Source organism: Uloborus diversus, chromosome 10 (assembly GCF_026930045.1).
Source record: "Uloborus diversus isolate 005 chromosome 10, Udiv.v.3.1, whole genome shotgun sequence".
NCBI classification, from domain to species: domain Eukaryota; kingdom Metazoa; phylum Arthropoda; class Arachnida; order Araneae; family Uloboridae; genus Uloborus; species Uloborus diversus.
The window spans coordinates 61738887-61763791 of record NC_072740.1 but is presented as its reverse complement, the minus strand read 5'-3'; the positions used below and the strand labels follow the sequence as shown (position 1 = coordinate 61763791).

Sequence of the window (24905 nt, the reverse complement as noted above, 5' to 3'; positions counted from 1 at the left end):
CCAAAAATTACTATGCGCGCAAAAAAAATATCATGTGATGATGTTCATTGGTTAGTTTTGTTGTCTTAATTGATAATAAGGTTGAAACATATTCTTCTTGAAATTTTAGTGGTGTGTCACTATTGATTAAATCGTTTTAACGTTCCCATGCACCAGTTATGTAAACTATGTGCGAGTTCTGTGGCAAAGAAGAGCATTAAATTCAGGTTTTAAATCAATAGTTAGTACATTTTTTTCCAAATGTTTGAGTTGTGACACTGTTCTTGCGGCGATGCAATGTGTTACTACACAGTTAAAATAATACCAGATAGGTGGTGCTAAAACCACAGCAACTATGTCACCATTTTACTTTGCCCCACATTCCCCTACTAGCTTATGAATTTTTCCAGATACAAATAAATGCAGTCAATTTAGGTAAGATAAGAGTGACCAATTTTTTTAGAATAAAAATGTAGTAAGAATTGTATTGCATAAACAACGTTTTCCCCATTCACGCCACCCAAGTATTAAAAAGACCGGGGGGGGGGGGGAGATAATCGTCTAAAAGGTTTTTCTTTCATATAGAATCAAAAAGCATGATAAAGGAGTCAATGCTATCTGATATTGCACTAAATGGTAGTAACAAAGCATTGATGAATTTAAAAACGCGTTTTTACAACGTGCAAACACCAAGTTTACTCAAGCATCTTTGTGCATTATTTATCATTTTTAATAAAACATAATCTTTATTTTCGGTACGCTATTTTGATACTGCAAAAGTATATTTTTCAGAATTGGATTACGAAAAGAAATACTGTGTCTCATAAACTATCCTCAAAGTTTGAATTTTCCTCGAAAAATTACTGAGTAAAAACTAATTTCCAATACTTAAAATTTTATCTGAGGGCCCATGAATGTGATAACAAAAGTAAAAAATATACTTGAATTGATCGGCTAGCTTGACGTGGACGTATGACTCATGCACGTAGTCTAGTTTCTAAAATCTTCAAGTATGAGTAGTTAAATCAATTTTTTACTACTTGTTTTTGCAAAAGTTTTTACAAATTCTACTCAAATAGCTATAATTGGGTCTTACTTTTTCACGACCATTTGAAAAATGTTTCAGAAAACTTGTAATCATTTGCAGATCCGCCACGTTCAACATGGCAAATATTAACTTCAAACTGCCGTTCACTAACAGAGCTGACAACACTGTTTAGAGTTATTCGTGAAAATTGCTTCCACATCACATTTTGATCATTCACAAAATTTTCCTATCAGTTTTAATTTATTGATTGATTGTTGCTCTAGTTTTTACTTGCTGGCTCAGTCCAGTTTAAGCCTGTAATTCATGAAGTTATGGGAAGCAGCTTCGGACGTCGTAACAACATATCAAAGCTGTGGAGCCGGAGTCGAAGAGTCGGAGTCTGACTGATTTTGGGGTAAAAAAGTCGGAATCGTTCGAAAACATGCTGACTCCGACTGTGGACTGTTTTTTTTTTTTTTTTTAATTTTCACTGACTCTCCTAGCATTTAAAAAAAAAACTGACTACCAATTAGTTTTATTACATACATAAAGTCCTACTAATAAGAAAAAAACTATCATTGTATCCAGGGTTGCGGAGTCGGAAGAAAAATGATCGACTCCGACTCCTGAATTTTGAAACGTCCGACTCCGACTCCTGCTTTTTTATTTATTTATTTATTTATTTATTTTTCTAACCCCCCCCCTCATGGGAAGGGGGAAAATTCCTAAACAGAGATTGAAATATTATGTCCTTTTTATGAAACTTTTGCGTTGTATTTTATTATAAACTTAACATGTGTACAACGTTAGAAATTCAATGTGAAAATCAAATTATTCAATATTTGCGATTTCTAAAGTGAGAATACTTGAAAATCCCACTTTAAAAAAAAATGAATAGGATTAATTTGCTTCTCTTTATTGTTTAACAAATAGAGGTTGATCAAATCCTGGGCTTTCAATTTTTGATAACTTAACTTGAGAGATTTTTTTCTTTTTTTTTTGCTGAGTCACACAATAAACTTTTTTTTGAGAGGTGGCGGTCCTCTCTCCTCCCTCCCGGATGACACCCATCTGGTGGGTAGCACCTCAACTTAATTTCAGAGTTTATAAAAATTGAAATACTTTAATTTTGAAAAATTTTCCCAATAATAAATCTCAAATTTCATCTTTAAAATTTCAACAAAAATATTGCACTATATTGCGGGGAGAGGTCAGGTACATGTACGTCTGGAGCAAATTTTACCCAAAATGCGGCGGTATACAGCTTTGTACGAATAGCTTTTACTATACCTACATTTCTTGCTCAATTTCTTTTTATTTTAATTTTATTGACATCTTTAGAATTAACTTTAATAAGAAGATTTTAGGATTAACTACAACTATTCAGTGTTGTAACCAATAAATCATGTACTGATTTTATTTTGAATTTTTCAGTGATAACCAAGCTCTCTTAGATAAAGTCTTTAGATCAAAAAAATTATATTTTATCGGATCTGTTGGATTTGCGCTTTCGTATTAACACTTACATGAATTTACCAAGCACCCTCAGAAGTTTCCCTTGCTCAAGCAAGTCATATATTCCTTTTACTATTTTATAACTGAGATCGAGGTAAAAAATATATTATTTTTATTTGAAAGTGATTACTTAGAAAATGTTAGGCAACAAAACTGTTTGCTGACAGTTGCTATCAGTTAAATAAAGTTAAAAAATAAGCAAACTAGTAGTCGGCGTAGGTAGCTGTTACAGAAAGCTCGATAAACAATCAAGCCAGCTGGTCGCCACAATGACAAGCATTTTCTTCTTAGTAGGCCTTTATACATGTAATCAAATTAATTGGTAGCCAGTTTTTGAGAAAATGCAAGGAGAATCAGGGAAAATTAAAGAATTAAAGAAAAAAAAAAAAGAATCCCGGAGTCGGGAGTCGGCATGTTTTCGAACGACTCCGACTCCTTAACCCCAAAATATGTCCGACTGCGACTCTACAGCCCTGATTGTAGCAACCAGCTGGCTTGATTGTTTATCGACCTTTCTGCAACAGCTACTTACGCCGTCAGCAAGTTTGCTTGTTTTTAACTTTAATTAACTGGATAGCAACTGTCAGCAAACAGTTTTGTAGCTTAACGTTTTCTAAGTAATCACTTTAAAAAAAAAAAAAATATATATATATATATATATATATATATATATATATATTACCTCAATCTCAGTTATAAACTAGTAAAAGGAATGTATTTATCGCTTGAGCAAGTCGGGAAACTTCTGAGGGTGCTTGGTAAATTCAAATAAGTGTTGGTACGAAAGCGCGAATCCCAAAGATCCGATAAAATATAGATGTTTTTTTTTAAATCTAAAGACTATATCTATAAGCTTGGTTCTCACTAAAAAATGCAAAATAAAATCAGTATATGATTAATTGGTTACAACACTCAATAATTACAGTTAATCTTAAAATCTTCATATTTTAAGATTAATTCTAAAGCTGCCAATATTTTTTTTTTCACTCAAGTTACAGCTTTAAAAAATTGAAAGCACAGGATTAGATCAGCATCTACTTGTTTAACATTAAAGGGGAGCAAATTAATGTTTTTTTAATGGGATTTTTAAGTAATCTCACTTTTAAATTCGCAACTATTGGATAATTTGATTTTCAAATTGAATTTCTAACTTGTATGCATCTTAGGTTTACGATAAAATACAACGCGAAAATTTCAGAAAAAGGAATTAATATATCAATATCTGTTTAGGGGTTTTCCCCCTTCTCATGAGGGAGGGGGAGGGTTTGAAAAATAAATAAATAAATAAATAAATAAAAAAAACCTGGAGTCGGACGTTTCAAAATCCAGGAGACGGAGTCGGCCATTTTTCTTCCGAGTCCGCAGTCCTGTAACATACAGCAAGGGCATGTGAAGTCAAAGTGACCTGCACTGTCAAGATCTGTTTGTCGTTTTCTTAAAATCTGAGCCTTTTCAGAATCTTTGATAACGTTTTTTTTTTTATTATTCTTATTATTTATTTATTTACTAGCTTACTACCCGGCGTTGCCCGGGTGCTTCTCAATGCAACATATCTTTTGGATAATCAAATGAATGAATTCTATCTAAATAAGCGTAACAAATTACATTCACACCGCTTTCTAGGCTCAAATCTTCAAAATGCTTTAAATAACGCAGAAAATCAAGCATTTGCCGAAAAGGTAGCATCAACTTAAAGCAAAAAAGTATGAGGAATATTGTTTTGGCTCTGTAGTGTCCACTGGTACGTTGTCTGAGGTTAATTCAGACGGGCGGTACGTAAATTGTCTTAATGCAATGACAAATGATTGTCTTTTGCACATCTTGTGGGACAATCTTTTACGTGATGCTTCCAAAAAAAAGCGTTGTGCCGCCTTTGTAGGTTTTGTTTTCCCCAATACATAAAAAAATGCAACAGTACTTTTCACATACATTTTATTCGGAAATAAATCATTGAATGTTTCCTTAGAAAGAGTCGTGAGCTTACCAAAAAATAAAAGTCAATCCCTATTATCAGGCACAAATATATACAAAATAGTCTTCTTGGACACAGTTACAATATTTTCAGATTAATTTAAAATCATCCTCAATGTCCAAAAGCTAAACAGATAACCCATCGTACAGAAAATAAAGAATTTAGTCTGTGTTGTTAATAAACAATAACACTCGGTGTTACGGATTTTTTGGCAGTGTTTTTCGAATGAAGGTTTCAAGTGATAGGTTATTTTGTATGTTTTCAGGCAAACACATTTCGCAGAAAAAGTTTGCTTAGTATAAAAAAAAACTTTACCAAATGTGTCTGCTCGCTCTTGCCATGGTGATTTAGTGTCATGCTATAGAGTAAAATTGGATAAGTGTAACTTGCCTAAAAAGACGCACGTCAGCTACTTTTTTTTTTTTTTTTATTGACGTCGAATTTCTATTTTCGTAGGTAAAAATGATAGTTAAACAGTAATATTAATGTCTTGTAACGATTTGAAATTTGTCAAGATTTAAGTTCTAGTTCAAATTTTTAAAACCTAATACTTGCCGTAAATGTTATACATGATATTTTACACTGATGTAGGTAGAGAAAGCACGTATTTAAGTTTTGTTGCTTTAGACAGAGTATTCCTTAGAGAGCACCAAAATTTTAATTTATAGAGAGACAGTGGTCGTGAGAGGTGGAAGTGGGTCCACTGACTACATTACAGTCACTATTTTAAGGTATGTGAAACATTGAAAATGGAAGTAGGTGGACGTGAAGTTATTGAACGAACTATTTAAAAACCGTGAAATAAACTGCGTTATAAGAGAAAAAAGTAGGCGTATGCATTTTGGTCACTATCCGTGTTAGATTTTGTTTTTTAATTATATGCAGGCCGTGAAATGTTTTGAAAAATAAATGTCTTGTTTGTACTTACGACTGTATAATGGACAAATATTTTGTTAACAGTTTACAGAATCTTGATGCATATTTTGTTCCCCTTATCCACAGCTTAAAAGCAAACGAAATGTATTTCACGTTTCGAAACATAGTTTAAAAATTAAAAACTTAAATGATTCAAATTTTTCTAATCCATTAATTTAATTCAAAACTTTCTCCTAAATATTGTTTTTAGTCCCCCTCCCAGCAGCAAGATGAAATTACAATTGTGAGTGAAACCAACCTTGAGCAAGTAACATCAAGCTATTTATATTCGAAAATAGCTATATCTCACATACATTTACAGCACGTAATCGTTCAATGTGGTTACATGAGATACAAAGCGTTTCACCTTATCCCTATACTGTTTAAAAGAGTTTAAGCTATTTTAGTGAAAATTTTCCATTTATACCTCACAGCACTTCTTCAATGACGGTTGAAATGCTTAATGATAGCTACAAACTTCCAATATTTTTCAAATGTTTACGATAGCAGTTTTTGAACTTAGCTTTTTAATTGAGAATGCAGCTTTTTTCAACTTATTTCACGATGAAGAAAAAACTTCATATTATGGAGTAATATTTCATCATGCCTTTAATTAGTAATATCTGTGTGTCAAAAGTTGCATCATACCTGCTAATAGATATAAAATTATTGCTAGTCGGCGAAGATGCTTCATCAGATGTACTATTACTCGAGCGTTAAGGTAATATAAAATTTCAAATGGAAAAGTTTGTTTATATAAAAAACGTAGCACTTTTTTGCAGTTTAAAACAGTTTAAATATAAATTAATATTTATTTGCATTTTTTCCAAACTTAAAACTCCAACCCTCCCAAAGTGTATGAATTCCGCCAAATTTTATTTCCGTGTAGTTTTGCGGGTAAAAAGGTGCACAACCTTAAATTTTAGCACATATTGGCAATCCTAGTATAGTAGCTTATGTGCATGTAAGAAACGTCATGACCAGCCCCCTCCCCCTTGAAAAACAAATTCCAGATACGCTACTATGCACAAATATGATTATTTTGCAATTTATTTGCGAAATTAGTATTTTTTACTCTTGTTCTTTGATAGCCTTCAGCGATTAAACTTAGTTGAACCGAATTAGGTAAAGATCCGACGTAAATCATGGAATAGAATAAAGAACATATGCAGATTGGTTTTGAGGACCATCCAACATTAAATTTATTCAAACTTGTACATGGATAATGAATGAATTATTGATACCGAGCTGGTTTTGAAATTTTCTGAGCTGTTCATGTGGGAAATACTAATCTATAATTTCGTTCTACCATTACTGCAACGGAAATACCAAAAGAAATCATACAAAATAAGTAAAACCGTCGAAGACTGCAATGCATTCCTGCTTTACAGGATGCTTTTCAAAAAACCCTTAATAGGAGCATTTCGATTTCGTTCGGTTTCCTTGCCAAACATGCTTTACTGTAGACGCGAGTCGACATTAGCGGCCAACGTTGAGAATACCTTTAGTTTTGATTGCATTTAAAATATTGCCTGGTGGTTATAAGTTGCAAATCATTTTTATTATCTTGGAATCAAAGTTCCTAAATTTAACGATAGTAGTTAATCTTTGAAGAAACTTCATCTAGGGCAGTTTATTACAGTCTTTTCATTAAGACTGAATTAATAACTATACACAAATTCGTTCGTGTAGAAAAGAGCAATTTTATGACTCAAAATAAGAATTTAGACCATTTTGGGTCTTTTTAAAATTTCAAAAACCCGCCTATATGAACTCCTGAGCAATAATTTACCTTTGTGCTAAATTTGGAAGAAATCCGACAAAAACTGGATTTGTAGAAGGAATATACACTCCCACACACCCACAAACATACATATTCTTTGATAGCCTGGAGCGACTTCTATTTAACCTAATTAGGTTGTTGGTTATAGTTGAACTGAATTACTTTAAGATTCTACGTAAATCAAGGAATAGTATACAGAAAATTTACACGTTGCAAATTGATTTGGTAAGGATCATATGAATGAAATAGATGTGGTTTTAATAAAAGTATTCTAATGCTGAAACAGTCGAAGATAGTACGTCAATCTTAAATGTAATATTAATATCTTACTAATGTTTGTATTTTCTCTGCTATTAACGTGGAAAACACTGATAAAAAATTACACGCAACCGTTACTGCTGTGGATTTTTTAATTGAACATAATAAAAAATTACAATTTAACAGTAGCATTCAAATTAAGTAGAACCATGGGTAGCATCAATGGATCCCTGGGGCTACGAAACGATGTACAGCATTGTTTCGTATATCTACGGCTCTCTTACCAAACATGCGTTTCGCTTGCCGCTGAAAGACATAAACGGCCGTTGTTTATGATACTTTTTGTGTTGATTGTGTTTAAAATATTTCCTGGTGGTTATAAGTTGCAAATCATTTTTATTAGCTTAGAATCAAAATTCCTAAATTTAACGATTAAAGTTAATCTTTGAAGAAACTTCATCTAGGGCAGTTTTTTACGGGCTTTTCATTTAGACTAAATTCATAGCTATACAAAAATTTATTCGTGTCGAAAAGAGCAATTTATGATTAAAAATATAAACTTGAACCTCTTCCGATCTTTTTTAAATTCCAAAAACCCGCCAGTGTTGGGCATTAATCAATTATTTTTTCAATTGCCTTGTTAATTGATTAAAAAAGTAATTGCAATTAAATTAATTGTAATTAAATTAATTGCAATTAAATCAACTGCAATTAAACTATTAATTGTACTTTGCAATTAATTTAATTAGATTAATGTACGTTAATCACTTTTCACAATTAAAATAATTGCAATTAATTTTTTAAATTGTTTTATGAAACAATTAAAACTAACAATTAACTTAATGTATCAATAGGTACAGCGCAGCGTACAGAGTTCAAAGTATTATTCGAATTCGTATTTTCTTTCAGTGTTGATTGCTCGCTCGCCGCGTGAACTATTCTCGTCTTGCCAAATTTTTTCCACACGTAAATATTTGTGTTTTAATTAAGTGTTTTAAAATTGTGCAAATTATTGTTTTATAGTTTAACCTGTAACAGGGGAAATCAGAAAAAAGGACATAACAGGGGACGTAAGATCTCAGAGACCGCTCTGTTTAATTTTTTTTTTAATTTTAAATCGTGTAATTAAATTGCATTTCTGTAATTTCCCTCAGATGTTCTTTGGACTAGTACGGAATTTTTTTATTGAAATATACCTTTTTTGAGGATATTTTGCTAGAGCCGTAAGATTTTTCGAGAAAAGTCATATGCTGCAGTAAATAATTTATTACTCGTAAGTTACAGATACATGAAACACACCGCCAACTCAGTCATTTCCAGCCGAGGTGTCAGTTTCGTGCTTATTAGCATGCATCATTCCGGCATAGGAAAGTGACTGAGTTGGAGATGGAAAGCTTCTTAAGGAAGAGAAGAGTGCCAAACAAACTGGTAGCTAATATAGACTTAGCGCAGACCAGACGAGTGACCGAAGCAATGATTCGGTTCAACTCGAGGATTTCATATATTTCTGCCTTAACTCTGGCTATTGGGCGGCAATTTACTGAAAGTTACTGATATTTTATTGATATTTTACTAGTTGCTAACATGTGTATTTAAATAGTTAGATAGTAATATCAAAGACCATATAGCTTCGCATAAGACTGGACACTCCCGTAGAGATCAATGCTTTCGCGTTTTCTCCCACTTCAATGAAAGTCGTTGAGCACATAAAAAAAACTTCACAGGCGTGTTGGCGATTGAATTTTGGAGGAAAAAATGTTTTATACTGTGTGCAGCGATTAATCGCCAAGTTCAGCCACTGTGCGTCGTGCGCCGTGTGCCGTGTTTGAATCAGTTCTTCTCCTCTCCCTCTGGCGAAGGGTGGTAATTATATGGGCATTTAAGCCTCAGAGAGGGTCATTAAGAAAAAATGAAAGCAAATAAATAAGCAAAAGGAGCACAGAAGTGTGTTGCATCAATAACAGACTGTTTACGAAAATGCAAAGATCTTTCTCATTTCTTTTTTTGCTGTTTTATTTATTTTTATTTTCCTTTTTTACTGCCTATTTATTTTTATTTAATTCATTGACTTTGTATTTATTTACTTTGTGAAGCGAATGCAGAGATGTATTTTCATTTTTGTCACAATTTTTTAACTTATAAATTTTATAATTTCTCTATTCACATTATAATTTTTATTTTTTTCATGTCAACAAATCTTGTATTACATTACAATTAAGTTCAAGATGTCAAACTAGCAGAAAGAAAAAGATGAAAATATAATGTATTTAAGTTAAGGAAAAAGTGTTTGAACACAACGTGGGTTTATAATCTGCCGACGGTTAGAAAAGGGTTATGATCCCCATGACTCTCCCCTCGTATCCCCCTGTTTAATACCGAATATTGATCGCGTCAGGGCCGGATTTAGAAGAGGGAAGGCGGGGCAACTGCCCCGGGGCCTTCACAGCAAAGGGGCCCCCACAATAAAATTTTTACAAAATATCCTTTTTTTTTGGTATTTCTACAAAGAATGATTGCACAAGATAATATTATTATGGATATATCAGAAAGGGGGGGGGGCTCCACTCCTTCGTTGTCCCGGGGCCTCCACACTTCCAAATCCGGCCCTGGATCGCGTGAATAACAAATAATTTAAAAATAGAATGGCTAAGTATTTTGTATTCAGTTCAGATAAAATTATCGACGAAACTAAAGTATTATTAATGCATATTTTTTAATTTTTCGCTAATATTTTAGGTATTTTGAAGAGTATTTGCTGTTAATGATTTTTTTAATGCACATTACACGACTCTATTCATAAGCTTCTTGTACTTACTACTAAGGAATCGTGTTCTATCACGTGTTTTATCCTTCCAGCTGGTTTCCAAGTGTAGCAGGAAAACAATGTTTTAAATGGGGTGGTTTCCTTCAGTCAAAAATACTACTTTTAGTCATTGAAATGGATAGAATGAGCGAAAAAAAAACATGGACCCAAAAAATACTTTCATTTTCCCAACAGTTATTTTTTAATTAATTTTTTTAAATGCCAGATTTTACAAACGAGGCGTGGTCTAGATGACGTCACAAATGATGCACTTTTCCGCATCTTTCTTCGCGTTTCCACGTTCTGATAGTCAAGCAGCGAATTAAAATTGTGCTCTTCGCTTGTTGTCAATCATATCGTTGCCAACACACGTGAGTAAAGATGCGAATTAAATATTATCCACTGTAAATGGCAGCATTGAATGGCATTTCATCATTTGCGATGTCACACGACAGAAACACATTCTGAGTAAAAAATGTAAAAATCATGATTCTCGCGTTTTTGCAGCACATTTTTCCAAGATGATTTTTTGTGACTGATGTGTTGCTATTTTTTTAATATCGGATTCAGTAGTTTGGAAGTTCCTCTGCTATTCCACCACATGGGATTTCAATTCGACACAGGCTCTTAACTTGACAATGTTCTTATGGGATGAGAACACCTAAGAAGTTTTTTTGTGAAGGAAGTAAATTAGTGTGGTCGACGATAAGAGTTTATAGATTCTTTTGTGTGAAGCCCAGGGTAGGAAAAACTCTTCTGCCCCTGCTTCTGCGCTGTCTTCGGCTGCGAAGGAGAAAGGACAATAATAGGAGATAACAAAGAAAAATTGGTGACAATGAGGCAGATAAGCAAAGCTGTGGACAAACGCGGGAAGATTTCACGCAAACGGCTACTGCACTTTGAAATACTGATTTACACCCTGAAGATGAACTCAATCCTTTGAAATTTGAATGCAAGGCAGTTCGGTATGGAGTTAATGTTAGCAAGCGTAAGTATAGAATTATGAAAATAGTTTTGAAAGTCTTGTGATTAAAAAGAAAAAAAAAAGTAGGTTTCATCCACAATTACGGGGTTGCGTGACATGAAATTTTTCAAAATGTTAACTGAAATTTTAAACTTAAAAATATGTTTTTCCAAATTAGATTTATCAACAAATTAATTAACATTTACGCAATTCATGTACATACGTGTGCGTGTGTTTTCCTTTCAAATTTCACGAAATCGTAATTCTAAGCGAAGGAAATTTTTCAAATTGAAGTCGTAAAGTGCGAAAAATGCCAAAGCAAGCCATCTTTTGTAACAAAGTATAGAAATTCGAAACACTCTTCCTGGCATTCATTTGAATTTTGAGGTCTTGAATTCAAATTACGGCCGCGATAAAAACCATTAGTAGAAACAAGAAATCCAATGAGCAGGGTCTCAAACTAACCCCCACACTCCCTTAGTTCTATTTTTACTATTTTTTCTAAAAAAAAGTCTATGAAATAGTTTTAAAAAATCAAAATTTTTTTGGGAATAACGTTTTGAAATTTCCATCCCGTTCGCTGTTGCGCCCCTGGAGAGAGTTACTCCGGCCATTCCCTATTTACGCCACTGTTTACAAAGATTACTTTCACAAATTTCTCAAATGTAAACTATATTATTATACACAGGTATACCATTATTATATCAGGAAACCCATAATTTATGGAGCCGTCTCATATTTTGGCGCCCGGGATGATCCCCCCGCTTGCTCTCCTCTTCGCTGCACTATTTTGCAGAAATTGATAAGGTTTAAAAAACTTCTCAGTCATCGACTACATTACTTAAAATTTTTTTTTTATCTCGCAAGATTTCCCTTCAATTTTCACTGTGAAGTGGGCGACAAATTCGTTAGATTGAATGAATTTACAATTATTTTTTAAATTCTCACTCCTGTTAATTTTGTACTAGGGGGATCCACTCCCTGCTCGTTTTGTTCGCCAACCTCCGCTCGCCACTTGTGGCGCGTAACGATTGGTAATTTTAATGCTTACTCCTTGGTGTCCTCGGGACATACAGGGTTCATGATATTCTCAAGACTGGATGTTGAAAGCCCAAAGCGGAATGGCTTTCTCTGGATGTTCGATATCCAACGAGACCAGTTTCGACCTGAGACATTCCTAATCCAGAGGAGATTGGGTTAAAAGACACACAGACAAATGCGTGTTTACCTAAAAATTTATTTCTCGTTAAAAAAAAAAAAAATGTCTACAAAACTGATTCATTTTAAATCTTAATGTAACTTTCTTGAATTATTAGATCTCTTCTATTTCAATTTATTTTTCTTTTACTTTGTATATTAATTGGGTTAAAAAAAAACGAACTATAAGTCAAATAAATACTTATGTGCAAAAAGTAAAATGAGAAATAACAACGCCAAATAGCACACTTTGCAGATTACTGCAGATACGTGTTTCGGCGTTACAAATGAATGTCCTTTTCAATGCAAAAGAAATGAGCTTATGTTTGAAAAAACATCGGAGAAATGGTTAGGTTTCTTTTGCCGGGTGTCTTTTCAACCAAAAGCTCATTTCTTTTGCATTGAGAAAGCCGTCCATTGTAACGCCGAAACACGAGTCTGCAGTAATCTGCAATTCAGTCTGTTTGACGTGGTTATTTAATTTTCACAAACAAATGGGGTGGTTTCCTTCAGTCAAAAGTAGTACTTGTAGTCACTGAAATCGATAGAATAAGCAAAAACTATAACTTGGACCCAGAAAATACTTTCATTTTCCCAACACTTATTTTTTAATTATTTTTTTTAAATGTCCGATTTTTCAAACAAGGCGTGGTTTTAATGGCGTCACAAATGATGCAGTTTGCCGCATCTTTCACAACGTTTCCACGTTGTGATAATCAAGAAGCGAATTAAAATTGCGCTCTATGCTTGCCATCAACCATATCGTTGCCAATACACGTGAGTAAAGATTTTTGTTTAAAATATATTTTGATATTTGATCTATTACTGCATCTTTTTTTTTGGCACAGTTTGATTTGATCAAGAAGAAAAAATTTGAACTTAAAATTAAAAAATTCTTAGTAGTTCACAACATCATTTTTTTTCTTTTTTTTTTGTTTGTTCGCAAAAACTTAAAGCATTAATAAGAAAAAGCGTTGGAATTAAAGGGGCGTGTAGAAAAATTATTTGTTTAGTTTTAGTTTTTGACAGCCCACTCCAAACGTATTTGTACTTTAGACTTTCTATGGCATTATGAAGAACACATCGCCGCTTAATCAGCGTCCCGTTAAATAGATTTTCAAAAGAATGGGAAGAGGATGTAAATTGAGTTTCAAGATTCCGTAGATAACATCTGGAATCAATTAGGTTTTGTTATCATTGTCGCGGGAACTGAAACCGGTGGTTAGTATCCCCGTCCTTTCTCCCCACTTTTTCTAAGAATTCTTAGTGTTGTAACCTTTACGCCAATTCCAAGAATCTCCAGTTCAACTTGGCGGCTATAGCTCTGAATGTCAGTTTTTTTCAAGCACCAGTTTTCATTCTACTTACGCTTGTTTTCCTTGCCATGCGTAAAAACCGGTCGTCGAGTGTCCAATCTTCACTAGTTCTATTATCTTTGGTAATATGGTACCTGTTTAGCGTCCACGTCCCAGGTAGACCTGTAATCTGTAGAATATATTGTACAAAACCAGTATTTTTTTATAAGTTAGTTTTAATTAAAATTCACAGAACAATCGACAATTGTTAATTGTAGTAAACTAGAATTAACAATTAATTAATTGTTAATTGTGGTAAACTACAACTAACAATTAATTAATTGTTAATTGTAGTAATCTACAATTAACAATTAATTAATTGTTAACTGTGGTAAACTACAACTAACAATTAATTAATTGTTAACTGTAGTAAACTACAATTAACAATTAATTAATTGTTAATTGTAATTTTCCACAATTACAATTGATCAATTGTTAGTTGTTGTGGTTACGTTTACCAATTAATCAATTGTTAATCTTTAATTGTCAATGCAATTGAAATTTGCCCAACTCTGAAACCCGCCTATATAAATTCCTGAGTAACAATTTACCTCTGTGCCAAATTTGGAAGAAATCCGACGAAAACTGGATTTGCATAAGGAACATACACACAAACCCACACACATACATCCATTTTTATATATATTGATGAATGCATTATTGATACCGAGCTGATTTCGGTATTTTCTGGGCTGGTCATGTGGGAAATACTAATCTATAACTTCGTTCTACCATTACTGCAACGGAAATACCAAAAGAAAGCATGCATTCCTACTCTGCAGGAAAAAACGCTAAACAGCAGCACTTCGATTTCGTTCGGTTTTCTTGCTAATCATGCTTTACGCTTATCGCGAATCGACATTAACGGCCAGCTTGAAGAATACCTTTAGTTTTGATTTCATTTAAAATATTTCCTGATGGTTATAAGTTGCAAACCATTGAATCAAAGTTTCTGAATTTAACGATAGTAGTTAATCTTTGAAGAAACTTCATCTAGGGCAGTTTTTTACGGGCTTTTCATTTAGACTAAATTCATAACTATACACAAATTCGTTCGTGTAGAAAAGAGCAATTTTATGACTCAAAATATGAATTTAGACCACCTTGGGTCGTTTTTAAATTCCAAAAACCCGCCTATATAAATTCCTAATTAACAATTTACCTTGTGACAAATTTGGAAGAAATCCGACGAAAACTGTGGATTTATAGAAGGATCATACACACACACAAACATACATCCATTTTTATATATATAGATACATGTAGGGAAAGCCTTGACCACATCCCTCCCCTTTAAAAGATAAATTCCGAATGCGCTTTTATGCATTACTATGATTATTTTGCAATTTATTTGCTTTATTAGTACTTTTACTTCAGTTTTTTGACAGCCTGGAGCGACTTCTATTAAACCGAATTAGGTTATCGGTAATAGTTGAACCGAATTACTTAAAGATTTGACGTAAATCAAGGAATAGTATAAAGAAAATTTATGCATTGCAAATTGGTTTCATTAGGATCATAGAACATTAAATTAAATTTTTGTTGTAAGAATGAAATAGATGAGGTTTTAATAAAAGTATTCTAATGCTAAAACAGTCGAAGATTGTACGTCAATATTGAATGCAATATTATTACCTTATTCATGTTTGTACTTTCTCTGCTATTAATGGGAAAAACACTGATCGAAAATTACACGCAACCCTTACTGTTGTGGATTTTATAAGTAAACAATATTTAAAAATTATAATTTAACGATAGCATTAAAATTAACTAGAACCATGAGTAGCATCAATGGATCCCTGGGGCTTCGTAGGTCGCAGTTTAAGAAACGATGTACGCAGCATCATTTCATACATCTACGGCGTTCTCGCCAAACATGCTGTAACGCTCATCGCTAAGCGGCATTAGCGGGCATCGTTCAGCATACGTTTTGTGTTGATTGCATTTAAAATAGCTCCTGGTGGTTATATGCTGATAACCGTTTTCATTTGCTTTGAACCAAGGTTCACAAACTTAACGATTAAAGTTAATCTTTGAAGAAACTTCATCTAGAACAGTTTTTTTACGGACTTTTCGTTTAGACTAAATTCATAACTATACGAAAATTCGTTTGTGCAGAAAAGAACAATTTTATGACTCAAAATATGAAATTAGACCTCTTTGGGTCTTTTTAAAATTCCAAAAACCCGCCTATATGAATTCCTGAGCAACAATTTACCTTTGTGCCAAATTTGGAAGAAATCCGAGGAAAACTGTGGATTTGTATAAGGAACATACATACATACACACCCACAAACATACATCCATTTATATATATACAGATTTTATTTTTCACGGGAGACATATTTTGCGATTTAGTCTTCAACACTACAGTTAAAATAGTTTCTGATTCTTCTTTTTTTTTCACAAAAGACGGGTCATAATAACTCTTACAGGAAGGATGGATACCAGATCACTTCATTTTATTTTAAATTACTGAATGATTTCTAAAAAAGTCGCATGTTTTGCTATAATTTTCAAACGCCTCTTCCATTCGCACTACACTTTCCAATTCTTATGTATGTAGTCGATAATTCCTTCTTTTTTTTTAACGAATAGTAACCTAACGAGTGTGAGCATAATCTCTATTCGTGTAGAAAACGATTTGGTGATTGTAAATATTTCAAGCATTTTGAGCTATTCAAAGAAATAATAATAAAAGTATACTGTAAACGCATTATGTCAAAATTTTCAATGTAGACAATGTAACATATACAAACATATACTATAAACGTTGTGTAAAAATTTTATTACATGCTTGTTCACAAGATAAAATTTGAACCAAATATATAAATGTATGGCTCATTATGAAAGTAAATTGTCTCATTGCAAATGGTTTCACTAGGCCTCATTATATAAAGTCGTTCGCAAATTTTTGCTCGGGGAAAAAAACGCGTATTTTTCGTCATAGTTAAACCATGTAACCGAGAATCGGCGCTTTAGGTTTTCCTAACCAAATGATCGGATAGTACCGTACATAACAACATTTGTTTCTTGGTTCAAATCTATCTGAGTTTTGGCACCAATGGCAAGAATACTTTAAGGATTATCAAACTAATCAGTACATTATCTAAGGAAAAGATGGTGGAATTTGAAGACGAAATAAATTTTGTTTTCGTCCAGATACATTACGACAGGGTAGTTCTGCACCAAAAAGATCAGTGCAGGGGAAGATTTTTATCTTTGGTGGAAAAAACAAATTAGGGAATATATGAAGTTCTAAAAGTTTTCGTTCAAAAGATCGGACCGGTAATCGATCGTAGTTCGCTTCGCTCACTGATCGGCTGGATTACAGTAACGTAGGAGTTTGGCGACTTTGGCCGTAAACAATAGAGTTGTGTGATCAATCGTTTACATTTTAAAGCTACTGTTAATGTAATTTATTGGTTTTTTTTATTTGGCGCAATATTTCAAATAGTTTTGGTTTTTAAAGAGTGTTTAGTCATTTTAGTTGAAGAATATGTTTATTTTAAATAGGGAGGGGGCAGTGATTTTCGCTTATTCAGGGAACTGTTTTCACCTTTAATCATTTTTCCAACGATATCTCTTCGATTGTTTTTTTTTTTTTTCATACGGGTGATGTTGCAGCGGGATTTCCCGTTTGTTCTAGATGGGTAGTTAGTTTTATACACTTAATATCTGAAGACGAATTCTATTCTCTGAGTATGGCTGAAGGAACAAACCATACAATCAATGAAGATCTTTCAAGTACGCAAGAAAAAAATTAATAAAACAACTGCTCAGTGGGCATTAGATAAATCAAGCTGGAATAAATATACGCATTCTAACATCAAGCAGCTTAAAACATTTTCATTTTACTTATTTTCTTCAACAAAACGGTTCAAACACTTGATAATTTATTGAAATTTTTCAACTTTTCAATTTACAAGGTTTGAACGGAACCAAGTCTGTCGGGTTATCTCTCTCTCTCTCTCTCTCTCTCTCTCTCTCTATATATATATATATATATATATATATATATATATATATATATATATATATATATATAATATGAAAAGCTGGTGTTTTGACATCTAGGGGCTGTAAAAAAGAATTTAAGAATCAATTAAAGAAAACAAACTTGAAGTTCGTACCTACAAGCTCTTACAAGCTAATAATTTATTTATTTATTTACTAGCTTACTACCCGGCGTTGCCCGGGTGCTTCTCAATGCAACATATTTTTTGGATAGTTAAATGGATGAATTCTATCTAAATGACAGTAAAAAAATGCATTCACACCGCTCTAGGCTCAAATCTTCAAAAGACTGTAAATAGCACAGAAAGTCGAGCATTTTCAGAAAAAATAGCATCAAGTAAAAACGAAAAAGCATGAGGCATGTTATCGGGGTTCTGTCAACGATTTTCTTTGGTTCCGTCGTGTCCACTGGCACGTTGACTGCGGTTGAATCAAACGGGCGGTACATCCAATGTCTTAATACAGAGACCCAAATGATTGTTTTGCACATCTTTTGGTACAACCTTTTACGTGGTGCTTCGAATACGACAACCATTGTACTGCCTTTGAAGGTTTTGTTTACCCCAAGACAATAAGGTATGCTATAGTACTCTTCACATACATTTTATTCTGGAAAAAAATCATGGAAAGTCTTCTTAGGAAGAGTCGTGAGTAAAATTCAATGGCTTTTATTAGTTACAAATATATGCAAAATATGACACCGTTACAATATTTTCAGATATGAAAATCATCCTCATTGCCTTGAAAACTAAATAGATAGTACACTGTACAGAAAATAAGGAATTCAGTCATTGTTATTAATTGGCATTAACATTCCGTTTTACGGATTTTCTGGCGGTGTTTCTACTTTCAAGGTTTCACGTGTTAGGTAGCCTCCTTTTTTAAGTTTTTGTAAGTGTTCAGGTATGCAAGCACATTCCATAAAAAACGTTCATTTAACATAAATAACTTGACAAAATGTGTCTGTTTGCCCCTTCCATGGCGATTTAGTGGCATGCCATGGAGTAAAATTAGATAAGTGTAAGTTGCATAAAAAGACGTACGTCAGCCACATTTTATTTTCTTATATCTATGTCAAATTTCTTTTTTGTAGGTAAAATTGACAGTTAGACATTAATATTGGTGTCTTGCGACGATTTAAAATTTGTCTAGATTAAAATTTTATTTTAAATTTTTAAAACCTCACTCTTGCCGTAAATGTTGTACATGATAACTCAAAGTGATGCAGGTAGTAAGATCACTTATTTAAGTTTTCTGCTCTAGAGTATTCCTTTGAGAATATCGAAATTTTAATTTACAGAGGCACAGTCGTCATGAGGGTAGGAATGGTTCCACTGAATAATAGTTGCCATAGATATAGTTACAGTCATTATTTTAAGTTACATAAAGCATTAAAAATGGAGTACGTGGACGCGAACTTATGGAACGAACTATATAAAACCCGTCAATTGAACTGAGAAAGAATTAGGCGTGCACATTTTGGTTACTATCCGCGTCATTTTTTTTTTTTTTTTTTAATTATTTGCAAGCCATGAAATTAAAAGAAAGAAAGAAAACCGTCTAGTTTCTACTTACAACTGTATAATAAACAATTATTTTGTTTATGTTTTACAAAAGCTTGTTTCACATTATATTCCCCTTATCCGCAGCTTCAAAACGAAGGAAATGTATTTCCACAATTAGAAACGTAATCCAAATACTAAAAAGTAAATTATTCAAAATTTTCTGAAATTTTCTAAATTTAACTCAAATTTTGCTCCTAAATACAATTCTTAGTTCCCCTTCCAGCAGCAGAATGAAATACAATTTTGAGTGAACCCAACCTTTAGCATGCAACCTAAAGCTATTTATATGGGAAATAGATAAATTTCATATGCATTTAAAGCACTTAATTGCCTGCCCTTCTGACTTATTGATCGTGATACAGAACTTAAGTCTCACTGGAGATTTTAATTTCTTAAAATTTAAAGAATGATGTATTGCGTTTAGTGGTTATACGTGAAATACAAATTGTTCCACCTTATCCCTCCACTATGAACAGAGTTGCTTCTATTACACTGATTCATATCCATTTTTATCTTACAGCATTTTTTCAATAACAGTTTAATTACTTAGTGGTAGTTACAAACTTCCACTATTTTTCGATTGCTTACAATAAAAGTTACCGAACTGAGAGTCTTGTAATTGGGAATGGAGCTTTGCTCAACTAATTTCACGATGAAGACTAAAAGAAAAAACTTTCTAATGTGGCGTAATATTTTATCATGCCCTTTTTTTAGTAGCAATCTCTTCGTGTCAAAAGTTGCATCATACCCACTAACTGGTTTAAAATTATTTCTAGTCAGCGAAGATGCTCCATCAGGTGTACAATTGCTTCGAGCGTTAAAGTAATATAAAATTTTAAACGGTTAAGAAATTTGTTTGCATAAAAAATTGAGACATTTTATGCATTTTAAAAGCTTAAATTTAAATTAATATTTCTTTGCATTTTTTCAAACTTTAAACTTTTACCCTTCCAAAACTATATGAACTCCGCCGTATTAAATTTCCGTGTGGTTTTGCGGGTCTGAAGGTGCACACCCTTTTATTTTACAACACATTAGCAATCCTAGTATGGTAGTTTTTGTTGTACATGTAATGAAACCCTTGACTATCCCCCTCCCCCTTGAAAGATAAATTCAATCTACGCTACCATGCACAAAAATGATTCTTCTGCAATTCATTAGCCATATTAGTATTTTTACCCCTGATTCTTTGATAATCTGGAGCGATTTCTGTTAAACGCAGGTGAACCGAATTAGGTAAATCGTGGAATAGTATAAATAACATATACATATTGATTTGTTTAAGGATAATACAATGTTAAATTAAATTTCCGTTGCAAGGATGTCGTTTTAATTAAGTTTAGTATTCTAATGTTAAAACTGTTGAAAGATTGTACTTCGATAATGATTGCATTTTTAATACCTATCTCACTTTGGTATTTTCTGTGCTGGTTATATAGAAAATACAGATCAAATTTTCATTTACTGTTACGGTATTATTACTTGAAAACTTATTAGCGAAATGCGCAAGCAAACTGAAGAAGAACCGACTGTGATTTCAATGCATCTTCGCAGAGCGCAACTTAAGAACTACTGAAAGACAGCATTTCTTTTTCGTTCGGCTTTCTTGCCAAACATGCTCTAAGGTCATTCCATAGAAATGTCAACCTCAACCTCAGAAAAAAATTTTCCACAAGGCCTTAATTGTGACCTATCATTTCATTTAGCATACTTTTTAGTACATAAATCCAGTAACAGTTTGCAAAAATTTCATTCGGTGTTTTTCTTCTGGCTCTAAACGTGCGAGGTTGTAGAAAAGGCTTAGCATATGCAAAAAACATGCTTATACGTTTTCTTGTGTAATGTAAAAAATTTTGCAAATTTTTAAAATATCTATGTTTATTCTAAATGATTAGATGTTGGCCTAATAATGTTGACTGTTCTTTTTGCATACATTATAAGATAAGTATTTTAATTAGTTTGGTTATGTCACTGAAAATATTTGCGTTACGTTAGTCACGAAAATGTACTATTTTCTGCTTAAAAACCAGTGTTGGGCATTAATCAACTAAATCCTCTATCGACTAAAGTAATCTGACTCCCATTTAGTTCAGACTAATACTTTAAAAATTTAATTCAATTGCAGCCGAAGATAAACGTTAGTTTAAACTAACTCGTTAGTTGACTAAAAAAACTAATTTAGTTCAGATTGATTTAGTTCAGATTAAATTAATCAGATTGAATTTAGTCAAAATAATTTAATCAGATTGATTTAGTCAACTAAAAAGTAATCAGATTAAATTTCGTCAGATTAAAATTTATACTAAATCTAATCAGATTGAAAAATATCTACACTGTTAAGACTACAGATTGCGTTTGGATTCTTTAAGGGGTTCTTTTCTCTTCTCCCCCCAATGAATATTAAGTAGCTCCTAATGTGTTACGGGGGGCATTGGGGTTGGGGGGCTGCCCCCCTTACCGATTTAAGACCTTAAAAAATCAATAATATTTAAAAACACCCTCTTTGGAGTGACGCAGTTTGCGACATGACCCACACTACCCCCCCCCCCCCCATTAGGTACACAATACTGCTTTTGGTCTTCCTTATCTTTATCTTCTTTATCTTTACTAATAATAAAGCTGAAAGTCTCTCTGTTGGGAGGATGTCTGTAGGATGTCTGGATCTCTGTGACGCGCATAGCGCCTAGACCGTTCGGCCGATTTTCATGAAATTTGGCACAAAGTTAGTTTGTAGCATGGGGGTGTGCACCTCGAAGCGATTTTTCGAAAATTCAATTTTATGAATTTTCTATTAAAATTTTAAGCCCTTTTTCACAATCTTTAATAACAATAAAGCTGAAATTCTCTCTGTCCGGAGGATGTCTTGATGTCTGGATCTTTGTGACGCGCATAGCGCCTACACCGTTCGGCCGATTTTCATGAAATTTGACACAAAGTTAGTTTGTTGCATAGTGGTGTGCACCTCGAAGCGATTTTTCGAAAATTCGATTTTGTTCTTTTTCTATTCCAATTTTAAGCCCATTTTTCACAGAAATTTAATAAAATGGGAAAGAATTTGTTCTGAAAATTATCTTTCTTTATCTTTCTTTTCTTTACTTCTTTATCTTTCTCCTTTTCTTTTCTTTTTAAAGAACAAACCTGAAAGTCTCTCTGTATGGATGTTTGGATCTCTTTGACGCACATAGCGCCTAGACCGTTCAGCCGATTTTCATGAAATTTGACACACAATTAGTTTGAAGCATGGGGGTGTGCACCTCGAAGCGATTTTTCGAAAATTCGATTTTGTTCTTTTTCTATTCCAATTTTAAGCCCATTTTTCACAGAAATTTAATAAAATGGGAAAGAATTTGTTCTGAAAATTATCTTTCTTTATCTTTCTTTTCTTTACTTCTTTATCTTTCTCCTTTTCTTTTCTTTTTAAAGAACAAACCTGAAAGTCTCTCTGTATGGATGTTTGGATCTCTTTGACGCACATAGCGCCTAGACCGTTCAGCCGATTTTCATGAAATTTGACACACAATTAGTTTGAAGCATGGGGGTGTGCACCTCGAAGCGATTTTTCGAAAATTCGATTTTATTAATTTTTTATTAACATTTTAATCCCTTTTTCACATAATCTTTACTAATAATAAAGCTGAAAGTCTCTCTGTCTGGAGGATGTCTGGATGTCTGAATCTCTGTGACGCGCATAGCGCTTAGACTGTTCGGCCGATTTTCATGAAATTTGGCAAAGTTAGTTTGTATCATGGGGGTGTGCACCTCGAAGCGCTTTTTCGAAAATTCGATGTGGTTATTTTTCTATTCCGATTTTAGGAACAAAATTATCATAAGATGGACGAGATTACCATAACGTGGAACCATAACATGGGCATAAGCCAATTGGCGATAAAATTCACCATACATTATTTGTAAATATACAGGCGGACCAAAATACCTTTTAATTTTCTATTACGGGCAAAGCCGTGCGGGTACCACTAGTACTGGAATAAAGGCTTGATATTTTTTCATATCCAGATAGCCGATGCCTATTCCCTATTGCAGTTACTTATATGAGGGGATGCCCCCCTCTCAAAGAGAAATTCACTCCACTCAAATTATGGGGGGTGGTTAAAAACGCGAAAATTTAAAAAAAACACACTTTAAAATTTTGAAGTCTGCGCCACCCGCCCCACTAATCCCCCCCCCCCTGTAGGCCACACCACTTCTGATCTTATTCGAATAAAATGCTTGAATTTTTTTATCCAGATGGCCGATGCTTGTTCTGTTTCAAAGTAACTTACTTAAGGGGATACCCCCCTTAGATTGAACCCCCTCAAATTACGGGGGAAGGGGGCTCCCCCCAAAAAAACATAAGTACAAATTTTTTTCAAAAACAAGCGCTAAAAATTTTAAGTTTGAACCAACCTCTCCACTGACCACGCTCCCCCCCCCCCCCCCCGTAGACCACACTGCTTCTGGTTTTATTGGAATAAAATGTTTGATTTTTTTAAATCCAGATGGCTGATGCATGGTCTGTTTCTGAGTAACTTACGTAAGGGGATACCCCTCCTTAAATAAGAAAGTCCCTCATATTCTGGGGGGCTCCCCCACCTTCAAAAAACCTATTAAAACACGAAAATTTTTCAAAAACAAACCTTACAAATTTGAAGTCGGCGCTACGGACCCCGTTAGTCTGGATCACCGAATAATCCGGCTCGATCGATTTGACCGATTTCCCTTTACATTTAAAGAGCGATCGTCAAAATTCCATAATAATTATTTATTTGACCCTCTCACGGGCAAGACCGTGTTATGTCGTTGATTGAGTTCCCTTTTCTTCGCAATGCAACTTTTGAATCAATTTGTTTTACTCGATAGGGAAAAAATTGAACTGTCACAGGAGAAGATTACAGACTTTGTAATAACAAAGTAGACATGTTTACTGTTTATTTGTAATTCTATGTGTTTCCTTTTAAGGTGATTTTCAGTAAGTATGTTTTATTTTGTTTTGTTTTTTTCATTCTCCGGATTTTCGATATTCCGGATTGGGTCGGATTCCAATTAATTCAAATTATCGAGGTTCTACTGTAATGCCCCTCCCCAAAAAAAAAAAAAAAAATTCAAAAAGATTATTACATTTTCTCATGGTTTCGATATTTTTTTGTATTTTTCAAGCAGACGTTCAAAATTTTCCCCGCGGTGTGGGGCGGGGGGAGCGGGTCCTGACCTTCATGACCCCTCTTTGTATCTGCAATTGACATACACTTGGACATAAAAATATACATATGTACACCAATATACTCGGGATAACAAGTTACACTTATATACTCGTATCCTTATATATTATTTCTGTAGCCTGTTTTTGGTTTCTACGCCAAATTTCCCTCAATTCTTGATCGATTTCTTTGATTTACGGCTAATTTTATAGCTTATGGTGCTGGCTACTGACGAAAAATAGACACAAGGTCCAAAAATTGTTTCTTTTAGCCGAAAAACCTGTTTTAAAGAACCAGAATAAGGTTTTTGGTCAAACTTATAACTTTAATTTGCGCTATGACCGGCAGAGCTGAGTAGCT

General features: G+C 33.5%; 1 protein-coding gene across 1 annotated transcript in view; it reads left to right on the top strand.

The window, feature by feature from the left end:
* LOC129231020 (diacylglycerol lipase-alpha-like) overlaps positions 1–24905 on the top strand; it is a 175791-nt gene that overhangs the window by 107425 nt on the left and 43461 nt on the right. The gene's annotated exons all lie outside the window — the stretch shown is intronic.